Genomic DNA, 13492 nt, shown 5'->3' on the forward strand with positions numbered 1-13492 from the left:
CTTCATTTTCCAAACTGATTGTATTAGTGAATGCATTTACAGAAAAAGTGGATAGTTCTCTTGATGGGCTTTCTGTTAGTGCAGAAGTACAAAAAAGTCTGCCAGGAAAAAGGATAACTAGGAAAAAAAATGATGCCTGGAGAGTTATCTCAAGATGAGCCTATAGAAGACCCCCTTAAATGTTTTGAAATTCAGACATTCTATGTTGTACTTGATCAAGCAGTACAGAGTATTGATAGAAGGCTTTCAAAAAATGAAGGCCTCATTCGGGATTTAACCTACTTTGACCCAAGGCAGTTTGCCCAAATGAAGCAGGGTCAGAGTGAGATCCCAATAGAAGCTCTGAGAACAGTTGCCGATTTGGCCGAGGTAGACATTGTTCAACTTAAAGTAGAACTAGTTAATTTTGTGCAGAATTATTCTGTGCTTAAAAATCCAGATTCTCCTCCGATAACAAGTGTTACTGAAGAAGAACTTGATGATGAGGACACAATGTCCTTGGATATGAAAAATAAGGCATGTGAAAACTGCCTGACCTGCTGCTACCGGCTCTTATATCATCACAATTTACACTCTGCAGCATATACGAATCTATTTGTAGTTTACAAAACTCTTCTCACATTAGCTTGTACACAGGTATCTTGTGAAAGAGTTTTTTCCAAACTTAAAATAGTAAAAACTCGACTGAGATCAATGATAGGCCAGGAACTGCTAGAATCATTTCTGCTTCTCAACACTGAAAGGGACATTGCAGGCAGCTTCGTATTTGATGAGATCATTGACACATTTGCACACTCATCTTCCCTCCTCGAAAGGCTGCTTCTTTAATTTTTAATTGATTACCTATAATACTTCAACAATACCACTTAAGTGTGTGAAGGAGGCAGTATATGCCAGTATTTAGCTAGTCTGTGTAGTGAAGTACATGTCTGTTTACCAGTATTTTAAACTCAGAACTAAAGTTTGAATATCAGGGAAGTTGATTCACATTTTCTTCTGTTGTTTGCATTAAACATTCTTGGTCTTAAACTACTTAAAAATGCCTTTATATCTGTGAGTTACAACAGTTATGATGGCTAATGTATGTGCTGACATTTAAACAGTGATATTTAATTTTCTGTTATTTATAATTATATTTTGCATTTATTCATGTTTGTCAGGATAAAGGTTGTTTACTGGTTTGTTGTGTAGTGTGAAGTCCGAATATCCAAGAACTTGAGATTTATTTTGTGTTTGCATCAAACGTTCTGTCTTACATCTAAAAAAAAAAATGTTCATACTGTAACTGTGAATTACAACAGTTATAATTTGTGGTATCACTCAAACACTGAGGTTTAATTTTCTGTTATTTATAATTATTTTTTTATTTATTCATGCACATGCTTGTCAGTATAAAGGTTTACATATTTATAAGGTTATTGCTATGTAGAGTTATGTTTCAATATCAAGGAACAGGATTTATATGTTTTGTGTTGTTTGTATCAAATGTTCTGTGTTGAAGTAAAGATACTGTATGTCCATAACTGTGAAATACAACAGCTATGATGGTTAATGTGAGCCGAAATTCGAATGCTGCTGGTTCATTTTCTGTTATTTATAATATTTTTGTAGTAATTCATGCATATGTTTATCAGTATAAATATAGTTTTTATATTGATTAATACACATTTCATCTCTCTAATTATTTTAACACCATTGTATCGGTGAAACTGGCCATATTTGAAAGGTACATTTTTTTTTCATTATATACTATGCTAGGTGGCGCCTATAATGGCTGGCCACTCCTCTCTGAACAGGTGGCCACACCCCTTCCAGCATATGGCAACGCCCCTTAGTGGGCCCCTGTGATTGCATTTCCCCGGTGGGCCCTTTATGCCCCAGTCCGACACTGTTACCAACTCATCTCTTTCATGAGGGACACGTGATTCTGTGACAGTCAGTGACAGTACATTTTTACATTTTCCAATGTGTTTATTATTTCCTGTATGGCGGCTGTATGTTTACACATCACTTAACAAGGTACTCTGCACACAATGGGAAGTTGGCAAACTGCCCCAGTGACCCAACTCATTATACCAGCTTTATTCCTCATTGATTGTACAGTACCAGCCTTGTGCTACCTCTTAAAAAGAAAAAGAAGGAGAAGAAAATAAACCTATGGAAGCAATTAGAGGAACAAGACAGGAGCAAAGAGGGAAAGGAAGGCTGGCAGCAGAACGTATGTTTGTACAGGATTGGAGAGGATCTTTTTGATTCGAGAGGCTGATGGGTATTGGGGTACAGAACAACAGATCTCCAAAAATAGGGAAAATAAATCTACCAAGGCAGCACCCTCCGCTACTTAGTGTTGAAAATGTGCGTACTATTTGGCGATGGTTATAAGCAGAGTAATATTGTACACCAGCAGATCCACTGTCAAACAGCCCAATACTTAACCAGTAGTATAATATGGTTTATTGGCAATAGTATGTCTGTACAGCTGTACTTACAACTACATACACTCAGTATCTGGATGATGGAGCGTGATTGGAACATACGGAGCACCAGCCAGTGATGTATGAGGGTAGCCGGCAATATGCAAGCAGTAGGATAATGCAGCAGTAACAGGTATCTCAGGGAGCTAAGGTGTACACGTCCCTGTCATACTGTGACGCTCTAACACAGTGATGTGTCCCGCAGTGGTACCCAGCATGTGCAGAAGATCAAATGGTGGCCATTTATTTATTTATTAATTAACAGTTTCTTATATAGCGCAGCATATTCCGTTGCGCTTTACAATTAGAACAACAGTAATAGAACAAAACTGGGTAAAAGCAGACAGACATAGAGGTAGGAAGGTCCTGCTCGCAAGCTTACAATCTATAGGGAAATAGGCATTGATACACAAAGATAGATGCTACCTATTGCATAATGGTCCACCAGATTGCTAGGTACTTAATGGGTTGTATGATATGATCACCCAGCAATTTTGGCAAAGGGTCAGGAGGGTGTGAGAGTAAAAGACAAAATATGTGAGGTTATGTGTACTGTACAGAGAGGATGTAATTACATAGGGAAGCATTGAAGGTTTATGCGGGTGGGTCTGGAATTTGATAGGCTTGTCTGAAGAGGTGAGTTTTCAGAGAACGTTTAAAGGTTTGGAGACTAGAGATGAGTCTTATTGTGTGTGGGAGGGCATTCCATAGAGTGGGTGAAGCCCGGATAAAGTCTTGTAATTTTGAGTGTGAACAGGTAATGCGTGTGGATGAGAGACGCAGATCTTGTGCAGAGAGAAGAGGTCGGGTAGGGAGATATCTTGAGAAGAGTGAAGAGATGTATGTTGTTGCAGTTTGGTTAATAACCTTGTATCTAAGTAAAGTATTTTATATTTAATATGGTAGAATACTGGTAACCAATGGAGTGGCTGACAGAGCGGATCTGCAGATGATGAATGTGTAGCGAGGTAGATTAGCCTCGCAGCTGCATTCAAAATGGATTGTAGTGGTGAGATCCTGTTTGGGAAGACCAGTCAGAAGACTATTACAATAATCAATGCGGGAGATAATGAGAGCATGGATCAGAGTTTTTGCTGTGTCTTGTGTAAGATATGGTCATATTTTGGATATGTTTCTCAGATGTATGTATCATGATTTTGAGACAGAATGAATGTGGGGAACAAAGGACAGTTCAGAGTCAAGAATGACACCTAGGCAGCGAGCTTGTAGGGTAGGGATGATTGCTGAGTTATCAACAGTGATAGAGATATCCGGTTGGAAACTACTATTGGCCGGTGGAAATATTATTAATATTAAGTTTGAGGTGGCGAGATGTCATCCAAGAGGAAATGGCAGAAAGGCATTCAGTGACACGGCCCAATACAGATGTTGACAAATCTGGGGAGGGTAGGTAGATTTGAGTATCATTTGCATACAGATGATACTGAAATCTGAAAGAGCTGATTAGTTTGCCAAGAGATGTGGTATAGATAGAGAAAAGCAGAGGATAGAAGACTGAGCCTTGCAGTACTCCAACTAAGAGAGGTAGCAAAGAGGAGGTGAAATTGGAGAAATGAACACTGAAAGAGCGATTAGATAAGTAGGATGAAAACCAAGAAAGGGCTGTGTCCTGAAGACCTAGGGGTTGTAGTGTTTGTATAAGGAGAGAGTGGTCAACAGTGTCAAAGGCAGCAGAGAGATCAAGGAGAATAAGTAGTGAGTAAAGGCCTTTAGATTTAGCAGTGACCAGATCATTCACTACCTTAGTCAGTGCTGCCTCAGGGGAGTGTTGGGCACAAAAACCTGACTGAAGTGGGTCCAGTAAGCTGTGTGAGTTAAGAAAGTGTGTGAGGCGAGTGTAGGCAAGTCTCTCAAGTACCTTGGAGGGGCATGGGAGCTGAGAGATGGGACAGTAGTTTGAGAGAGAGTTTAGGTCAGAATTTAGTTTTTTCAGAATGGGAGTAATCACTGCATGCTTGTACAGAGAAGGAAAAATACCAGTAGACAGAGAGAGATTACATATTGTAGTTAAGGTTGGGATGAGCACAGGAGACAGAGATTTACTAATTTGTGAGGGTATAGAATCAAGAGGAGAGGTAGTATAGTAGGCAGATGAGAAGAGTGCAGATACTTCATCTTCATTTGTGGGATCAAAGGAAGAGAAGGTGTTAGAGGGTTCAGGAAGGGATTGAGCAGGTCACTGGCTGTGGAAGCGCATACCATTTAATTTCAGATCTTATCAATCTTGTCCTTGAAATAGGATGCAAGATCTTGCGCACTAATAGTGGCTGGTGGGTTGGGTGAGTGAGGGACAAGAAGTGATTTAAATGTATTAAAAAGTCGCTTGGGGTTAAAGGCTTGAGCAGAGATGAGAGATGGGAAATATGTTTATTTGGCAGTGTCCAGAGCACTACGATGGGAGTAGTATATGGTCTTATATGTGAGAGTCACTTGAACTACGAGATTTACGCCGCCACTGGCGTTCTACTTTACATGAGAATTTTTGTAGGTGTCTTGTGTATTTAAAGTGCCACAGTTGACATCTAAGTCTACGTGGAGTGTAATGGGTAGCCGGAGCTACTACATCAAGTGCTGTTTCTAGAGTTTGGTTAAGGTGTGACACAGCAGTCTCAGGAGAGGTGAATGTAGAAATTGGTGAGAGCAGTGGTTCCAGAGAGGTAGATAGTTTTTGAAAATGAATAGCCTTAATATTTTTGCGGGTTAGAGGAGGCTTGGTAGATTTCATGGACATTGAGTTTGAACTAATGGAGGAGAGCATGCAGGTGATAAGGTTGTGATCTGAGAGAGGGAAAGGAATGTTAATGAGGTCAGAAACAGAGCATAGTCTGGTGATTACAAGATCAAGGCAGTGTCCGTCCTGATGAGTAGGGAGTCTGTCCATTGGGAGAGGCCAAGGGAGGACGTTAGAGAGAGTAGTTTAGAGGCATGGGGAGATTGTGGACTGTCAATAGAGATATTGAAATCACCCATAATGATGTTGGAGATGTCAGAGGATAAAAAGTGAGGGAGCCAAGCAGAAAAATCTTCCAGAAACTTTGTGGGTTGCTCAGGTGGGAGATAAATAGCTACAGCACGCAGAGAGAATGGGGTGAAAATCCTAATAGAATGTACTTCAAATCTTGGAAATAGATTGATGCCTCCCTACAGGAGCAGTAGTGCACTCCATATTTCAGCACTTTGGTCTGGAATGTTAATTGTTACCAGAAGTAAGTGAAAGACAGAAGCCCTCAAAACTGTACTGTACTTTCCCTACTCTTGCCATAAGATCTTGGTGGACCAATTGGAGTAAGAATAAAGAAGAGTAGATGTTATGTGCATATTAAAACTTAACATAAGATGCATCTCAGTGGTGCAAGTTCTTTTCTCAGGCGTATATTTACTAAGGTGCGCATTATAGAAGTGGAGATGTTGCCTATAGCAACCAATCAGATATCAGCTATTATATTCTAAAAGGTAATAGATAAATTATAAGTAGAATCTGATTCGTTGCTAAGGGAAACATCTCCACTCCTATAAACCAACATCTTAGTAAAATATACCCCTGTGTTTTACGAACTTGGCATGTAGATAACTGAAAGAAAACAAATTGTGCTGGGAGGTCCCTAAGTCATAAAATATTATTCTGGCATACTGCTAGCATGCCACCATCACCTTACTAATGAGAGTTGTATATATTAAATTATATCACAATATAAACATAATGGACAACTCGTTACCATCACTATGTACTTTAATTATAGAATATTTGATGTTCCAAGGGAAAACAACATCTCACAGTAATGATTTTTGCAGTTGCAATAGTAAGAAAAAAAAGTTATGTTATTTCCTCTTTCCCGTATTAATTGATTGTGAACTTGCCCATTTTGCAATCTTCCAACGTGTGTCAAAAGATTTTTTTTTTTTTACATGAGTAAGCCAATTTTCTTTACTTCTTTTTACCATACTTGTACTTGGAAATTGTGCCAAGAAAAGATGTGCTAATATGTGTATAAGCGTTGGCTTTATGTTCTGTACTTTTAGCTGCACCTTATAACAGGAAATCTTTAATCAGCTTGTCTTTTGCAATTTTATGTTACCCAAGGCTGATTATGTGCTAAGCTTTGATTATGCATCATAAAGATATTGATGCCCACTTTACCTACTAGGAAATTATATTATTTCAACTCAGGTATGTATAAAGAAACAGGGGGTATAAGAGTTTGTTAGGAAACAGGGGGCACTGGATTGGGACACAGAACAGGTGGAAGTCACACAGGATAAAGGGTGGAAAAGAGTGGGAGAGTTAGTCTTGGTTATAGCAACAGCACTGTAACTGGTAGAGCAGCTTACTAGTCATTTAGCTTCAAGGAAACATTTCCCATGTACTCTCCCATCTGTTATTATTATTAAAAGCATTGTGGCACAGGAGGCATTGGTGAGGGACTTGTGGGTAAATGCAAGTTTGAGGCCAAGAGTGTTTGATGGGTAATTAAAACTTGTTGATCACCTATTTCAGACTAGTTTAATCCAATTTGGGTGTGGTTTTATGATCTCTGTACTATAATCATTGGGATATGTTTGAAATACTGACAGTTGGAAGACCGACACTGGAATCCAGATGGCCAAAATCCAGAAACATCCCGGTAAGTAGTTTTACCCCACCTCTACCCCTAATTTTACTCTAACCCACCCCTCCTGCAGCCTAACCCAAACCTCCCATCATCCTCTGCCCCCCTTCCCCCGCAGCCTAACCCAAACCTCCCATTCCCGCAGCCTAAATTTAACCCCCAATCCTAACCCCAGTACTTGACACCAGTATTTGTTAAGATTCTGGCTGTCAGGATGCTGCTGTTGGTCTTCTGATTGTTGGGATCCCGACTGCTGGTATTTTGAGCAGATCTCTAATCACCATGAACAACTTAGTATACTGTATGTGATACAAGAAATGTATTCATAGCAACATGCAGAGTTGATTACCACTATTACCATGCTACAGGAACCCTACTAACATCACAGGGTTAGGTATGATTTGTAGACATTCACAATGTCAGCAGTCAAACTGTTTTATTTTCTCCAGACATCAAGAGCATCTAGCAACAAGGTTAGGTACAGAGTAGTATTACACACACATAGTGGGAGTGGATCTCAAGGATCAGTGTGTGGCGAAGTACAGTACCCACACAGATGCAAAAACTGGAGATGGTTCATTCAGGTGTTCTTTCACTTTCTTGATGTGACGTATGTAAATCCATGGTTGCTATATTCAATGTCTGGATTCAATAACAAGAATCAGTTGGATCTCAAATCTTCCATTGCTCAAGCATTAATCAATGCTGGTTCTTTGGAGCAGCTTCAAAGAGGAAGACCAAGTGAAACACCACTTCCATTGAAGCTCAGGGCTGTGTCAAAGGTTCCCCCAGAAATCAGGTTCATTATGCAGCTTGTACATCTGCATACATGGGCCCTCATTCCGAGTTGTTCGCTCACTATCTGCTTTTAGCAGCATTGCACACGCTAAGCCGCCGCCCTCTGCGAGTGTATCTTAGCATAGCAGAATTGCGAACGAAAGATTAGCAGAATTGCGAATAGAAATTTCTTAGCAGTTTCTGAGTAGCTCCAGACTTACTCCTACATTGCGATCAGTTCAGTCCGTATCGTTCCTGGTTTGACGTCACAAACACACCCAGCGTTCGCCCAGACACTCCCCCGCTTCTCCAGCCACTCCCGCGTTTTTCCCAGAAACGCCAGCGTTTTTTCGCACATTCCCAGAAAACGGCCAGTTTCCGCCCAGAAACACCCACTTCCTGTCAATCACAGTACGATCACCAGAACGATGAAAAATCCTTGTAATGCCGTGAGTAAAATACCTAACTTTTGTGTAAAATAGCTAAGTGCGTGCGCTCTGCGAATCTTGCGCATGCGCAGTAAGCGACTAATCGCAATATAGCGAAAATCGTCAACGAGCGAACAACTCGGAATGACCCCCATGGGGTAAATATACTAAGATTCGTGTTTGAGACAGTTTCAGCCGAGATCAATTTAATTTAAAATTGCAACTTTTTGAAAACAAATTTGTTAATTTACTAAACTACCGTGTTTGTTCAATTTGAGTTTTCCAATGTCGATGTCATTCGTAATCCAGTGCAGTGTTTTATGGGGGAGTTTTGTAAAACACTGCCGATTATGACACAATGAAGCACGGCCGGATCATTGATATTTGTGCAGGGCTTCATTGTGTAAAGTGTCTGAAAGAGTTAAAAATCAGAAAATACATTATTTGAGGTTCCCCCTCATAAGCATAACCAGCCCTGAGCTCTTTGAGCTGGTCCTGGTGCTTAAAATACAGGGGGGAAATGCGTAGTGGGCCCCAGTATTTTAAGAACCAACACCAGTCCCTTGGGCCGGTCCTGGTTCCAAAAATATGGGAAAAAGGATGCAGGGGCCCCCCCATATTTTTTAAACGAGCATCGGGCTTCACTAGCCACTAGTCAAGAAGATAACGCCATGGGATGTAGTTGTGTGACCGGTGGTCAGGAGACTGCTGGTCACAATACTGAAGCCGGGATCCTGCCCCCTAACAATCCCGATAGTTGGCATGCCGACTATCAGGGACTATTCCCACTCGAGGATGTCCACGACACCCATAGAGTGGGAATAGAACCTGTGGCGAGTGCAGTGAGCCCGCAAGGGGATTTGTTGCATTCCCCCCAACCCCTTCCCCCCCGGCGGCCATCTCAAATCCGGGATACCGGTCTCGGTATGGTGACCAGCGGTTACATATACCCAAAACAATGCCACAGCCAGGGGGCACGTTTATACAGGTCCCTGCAGCCGTGGCATTACCCCACCCCCCAACCAGTGTTCCCAGAGGGAGTGGGTACCCCCCCAATAATGGGGTCTCCCACCAGGCACCCAGGGGCCAGGGCTGACGCCCCGTCCTGTCCCCAGCACCAGTTAATGGTGGTTGCTGGGCTGATAACCATTAAGTTACTAGGTGATTCATCGCACCCTACGGGCGCTCTTCACACCATCGTAAGGGGCTGCGCCCCTTAACCCTTGCACACCCTTTTGGCGTGCAATATTTTTATTATATGGAGTATTACCTCCTATCATAATTGTGTGAGTGGTTAAATATTGCACGGACAAAGGGGGTGCAATGGTTAAGGGGTGGAAGCCCCTTGCAACGGCGTGAACAGCGCACGCAGGGCCTGGTGAATCACCTAGTAGGTGCTTTGGTTGGGGGAGTAGGGGGTGTGGGGAAGAGGCGGATTGGATCCTGGGGTGCCACGGTAGGGGCGGTTGCGGTGGTGCTGCGGGTGGTGGTCCAGAGCCGCTGCGGGTGGGGGAGGAGCAGTTGCGGGGTTGCCCCGGGTGGGGGAGGGGCGGATGCGGTGGGAGGTACGGGTGCGGGGTCGCTGCGGGTGGGGGAGGGGGTTCGGAGCTATCGCGGGTGCTGGAGGCGGTGTGTGGGGGTGTCGCGGATGGGGCCCGGAGGTACTGCGAGTGGGGGAGGGGCGGGTAATGCTTATCCTGCTTCTCCTCCTGTCAGCAGCTAAGCTGCTGTCCTCCCTTTGGCAGTGGCTCGTCCGGAGACTCGCACAGCAGCCAGTCACTTTTGTTAGCGCCGGTGTCCCAATGCGCCGCATTACAGGGAAGAAGATGTACACAATAAACTACAGCTCCCAGCAGCCCTAAGGGGCGGAATGCTTCAGTGCTAAGGGCCGCTGGGAGCTGCAGTTTATGTAGTGCGCTGTAATGCGGCGCGTTGGGACACTGGTGCTAACAACTCGCCACTTGCGATCACTTCAGACCATTCAGTTCCTGATTTGACATCATGAACACGCCCTGCGTTCACCCAGCCACGCCTGCGTTTTTCCGAACACTCCCTGAAAACAGTCAGTTGACACCCAGAAACGCCCTCTACCTGTCAATCACTCTGCGGCTGCCTGTGCGACTGAAAAGCATCGCTAGACCCTGTGTAAAACTACATCGTTCATTGTAATAGTATGCCGCACGTGCGCATTGCGCTGCATGCGCAGAAGTGCCGAGTTTTTGCCTGATCGCTGCACAGCGAACGAATGCAGCTAGCGATCAACTTGGAATGACCCCCATAGGACGCTGCAGTAAAAGGATTGTTTTTTCCCCTATCTACAGCACAGAGACTTGCTGCAGATGCAGTGACATACCCTCCAGCTGCACCTTTTTGGCAGGTACAGACCCTTTTTTTTATGGTCTGTACCATTTGTTTTTTGACTCTCCAAGCTTCCATTGAAAGTAGATGAAAAGGGGCGTGGCCACGCTGCTGTACCCGTGGCCACGCCCCCTTTTCGAATGTGTATCAATGTTTATTAAATTGCTGGAGGGTGTGTTGCTGCAGATGCAGTGGGCCTATTTTGGGGTGTGGGGCTGGAGCTGCAGCTCCATCAGTCCCATTGCTAATCCTGCTCTGTGAAAACACAGCAGGCAAAGGGCAGAGCCTCCCATTGGATGTAACCTGTGTGGGAGGGCGTTTCTCGCCCAATCAGTTGTGGACTGGGTGTGATAGACCTGCTGCTAACCCAATGAGAGCTCCTAGCCACGCCCAGCGTTAGAGACCCAGGCACAGAATCACAGGGCTATTATATAGGAGATATTCAGATAAAATATTGTCTTTTATAGTGTAACTATAGGTCCAGGCAAGAGTCCCTTGCATGCTGGTATTTGGCGAACCACAAGTATGAGCATGCAGGGCATTAAAGGGCCCGCTGGTACCTGTAGTTCTACTGTAAAAGAAATATTACAATAAAGACAAGACACGCACACCCTAGACAGTATAACTTTAATAAAACATATATGCACATCCACACATATTTACCTACATCCCACGCAGCCATTCAAGTCCACTTGGCCATGTAGAAATCCATAGGTCACCTGTAATAAAAAAAATATACTAATCTATTTCCAGTGTAGACCAGTCCTCTTCGTTCCATTTAGGCATCCACAGGGTTAAAAAATAACAGACCACAAAAATAGGATTTTAATACCTACTGGTAAATCCTTTTCTCTTAGTCCGTAGAGGATGCTGGGGATGCTTCAAGAACTATGGGGTATAGACGGGATCCGCAGGAGACATGGGCACACTATAAGACTTTGAATGGGTGTGAACTGGCTCCTCCCTCTATGCCCCTCCTCCAGACTCCAGTTATAGGAACTGTGCCCTGGGAGACGGACATTTCAAGGAAAAGGATTTATTTAATTATTTTAAACTAAGGTGAGATACATACCAGCTCACACCTCCAACACGCCGTACAACATGGCATTCAACACACAACGCATGCAACGGCATGACCAAGAACAGTCACAGATTGACTGAACTGAACGCAACATGAGCGTAACTATAACCAAATTGCAGATACAGCCCGCACTCGGTCGGGCGCCTAGCATCCTCTACGGACTAAGAGAAAAGGATTTACCGGTAAGTATTAAAATCCTATTTTCTCATACGTCCTAGAGGATGCTGGGGATGCTTCAAGAACCATGGGGTTTATACCAAAGCTATAGAACGGGCGGGAGAGTGCGGATCAGGGACGTGCAGTCAGGGGAGGCAGTGCCTCCCCTGCCATTAATAATTAAAATAATACAAAGAAAATACTTATGACACAGCTACTGTGTCACAAGTATCTGCTTTAGCGTTTATATTATTTAATCATTGTTACTGTGTGAAAAAAAAGTTTAAACCGTGTTTTGGAGGCACCGCTTTCGGTGCCTCCTGCTGTCACTGTGAAAGGGCTCGAAGCGGGGGGCGGTGCCAGGCATTGGACAGTAATAGCCCATTGAAAAAAGTAGAAGAAGCGGCACCTCTAGACGTGTCGCTTACACAGGGGTGTTCTTTCAGCTCATATGAAAGCACACCCCTGTGACTAGAGCAGATGTGATTGGGCAGTGCTGGACTGCCCGTTCTGCACATGCTGTGCTCGACGGCAGGATGCCAGAATGGTTGCCGGTTCCATTGTTTAATGTGGCACTGCCCATCACCATACACCCTTATTCCCTGGCTGCCGCAAGCGTTACAGTAGTGGCGGTCAATAGTGTCCCCCCTGCCATCCCGTGCTGAAGTATACAGCAGCGGCGGCGGTGGCGGCGGCTTTACATCTTGTAAAGCCGCATCAGGAAGAGCAGGGCTGCAGCAGCGGTCCTGACCCTCCCGGGGCCGCCCGCCGGCGACTGTCATACAGGCGCCAGCTAAGCACACCTGCACGGCCGCTCTCTCTCTCCCGGGAGACCTGCGCTGCCCTGTATGTGGTGTGCGCTCAGCTCCTCTGCTGCTGAGCGCACCCACTTTATACTTACACAAACTGCAGCACAAAAGCCCAGTCCACGGATCAAATGTTTCGCCTGCGCCCCCCATGCAGTGTCTCTAGGGACTCGGCCAGCCCCAGCTGACTCCCACAGTGCTGGCAGCGGCCAGCGGATGAGGATGAAGAAGCTGAGAAGAGGATTCATTGGACGGTGGCCAGGAGCGGGGACAGGTGAGGAGACACCGGGGATGGGGGAAGAGCTACAGTACATACATGAACACACGTGAAACCCCCTAAACTAGGCCGCCTGCCGTAATGCATTAACAGGGGGACTCTGCTGCCTAATGTGTAAAAAGGGTGACTGTGCCTGCCTTAATGTGTAAAAAGGGGGACTTTCCTGCTGTAATGGGTATAAAAGGGGGACTGTGCCTGCCGTAATGTGTAAAAAGGGGGACTTTCCTGCAGCTGTAATGGGTATAAAAGGGGGACTGTGCCTGCCGAAATGTGTAAAAAGGGAGACTCTCCTGCTGTAATGTGTATAAAACGGGGACTGTGCCTGCCATTATGTTTAAAAAGAGAACTCTACCTACCGTAATGCATAAACAGGGGGTCTCCACAATGGGGCGGCGGCCATTAGCAGCAGCAGTAGTAGGCACTGGCTCAGCAGCAGCAGGCATCTGTGCCGGGACTCGACGGACATTATGGCTGCAGTGCATCACCAGACATCGACCTTACCGCACG

The sequence above is a fragment of the Pseudophryne corroboree genome, chromosome 4 (assembly GCF_028390025.1).
Source record: "Pseudophryne corroboree isolate aPseCor3 chromosome 4, aPseCor3.hap2, whole genome shotgun sequence".
Lineage (NCBI taxonomy): Eukaryota > Metazoa > Chordata > Amphibia > Anura > Myobatrachidae > Pseudophryne > Pseudophryne corroboree.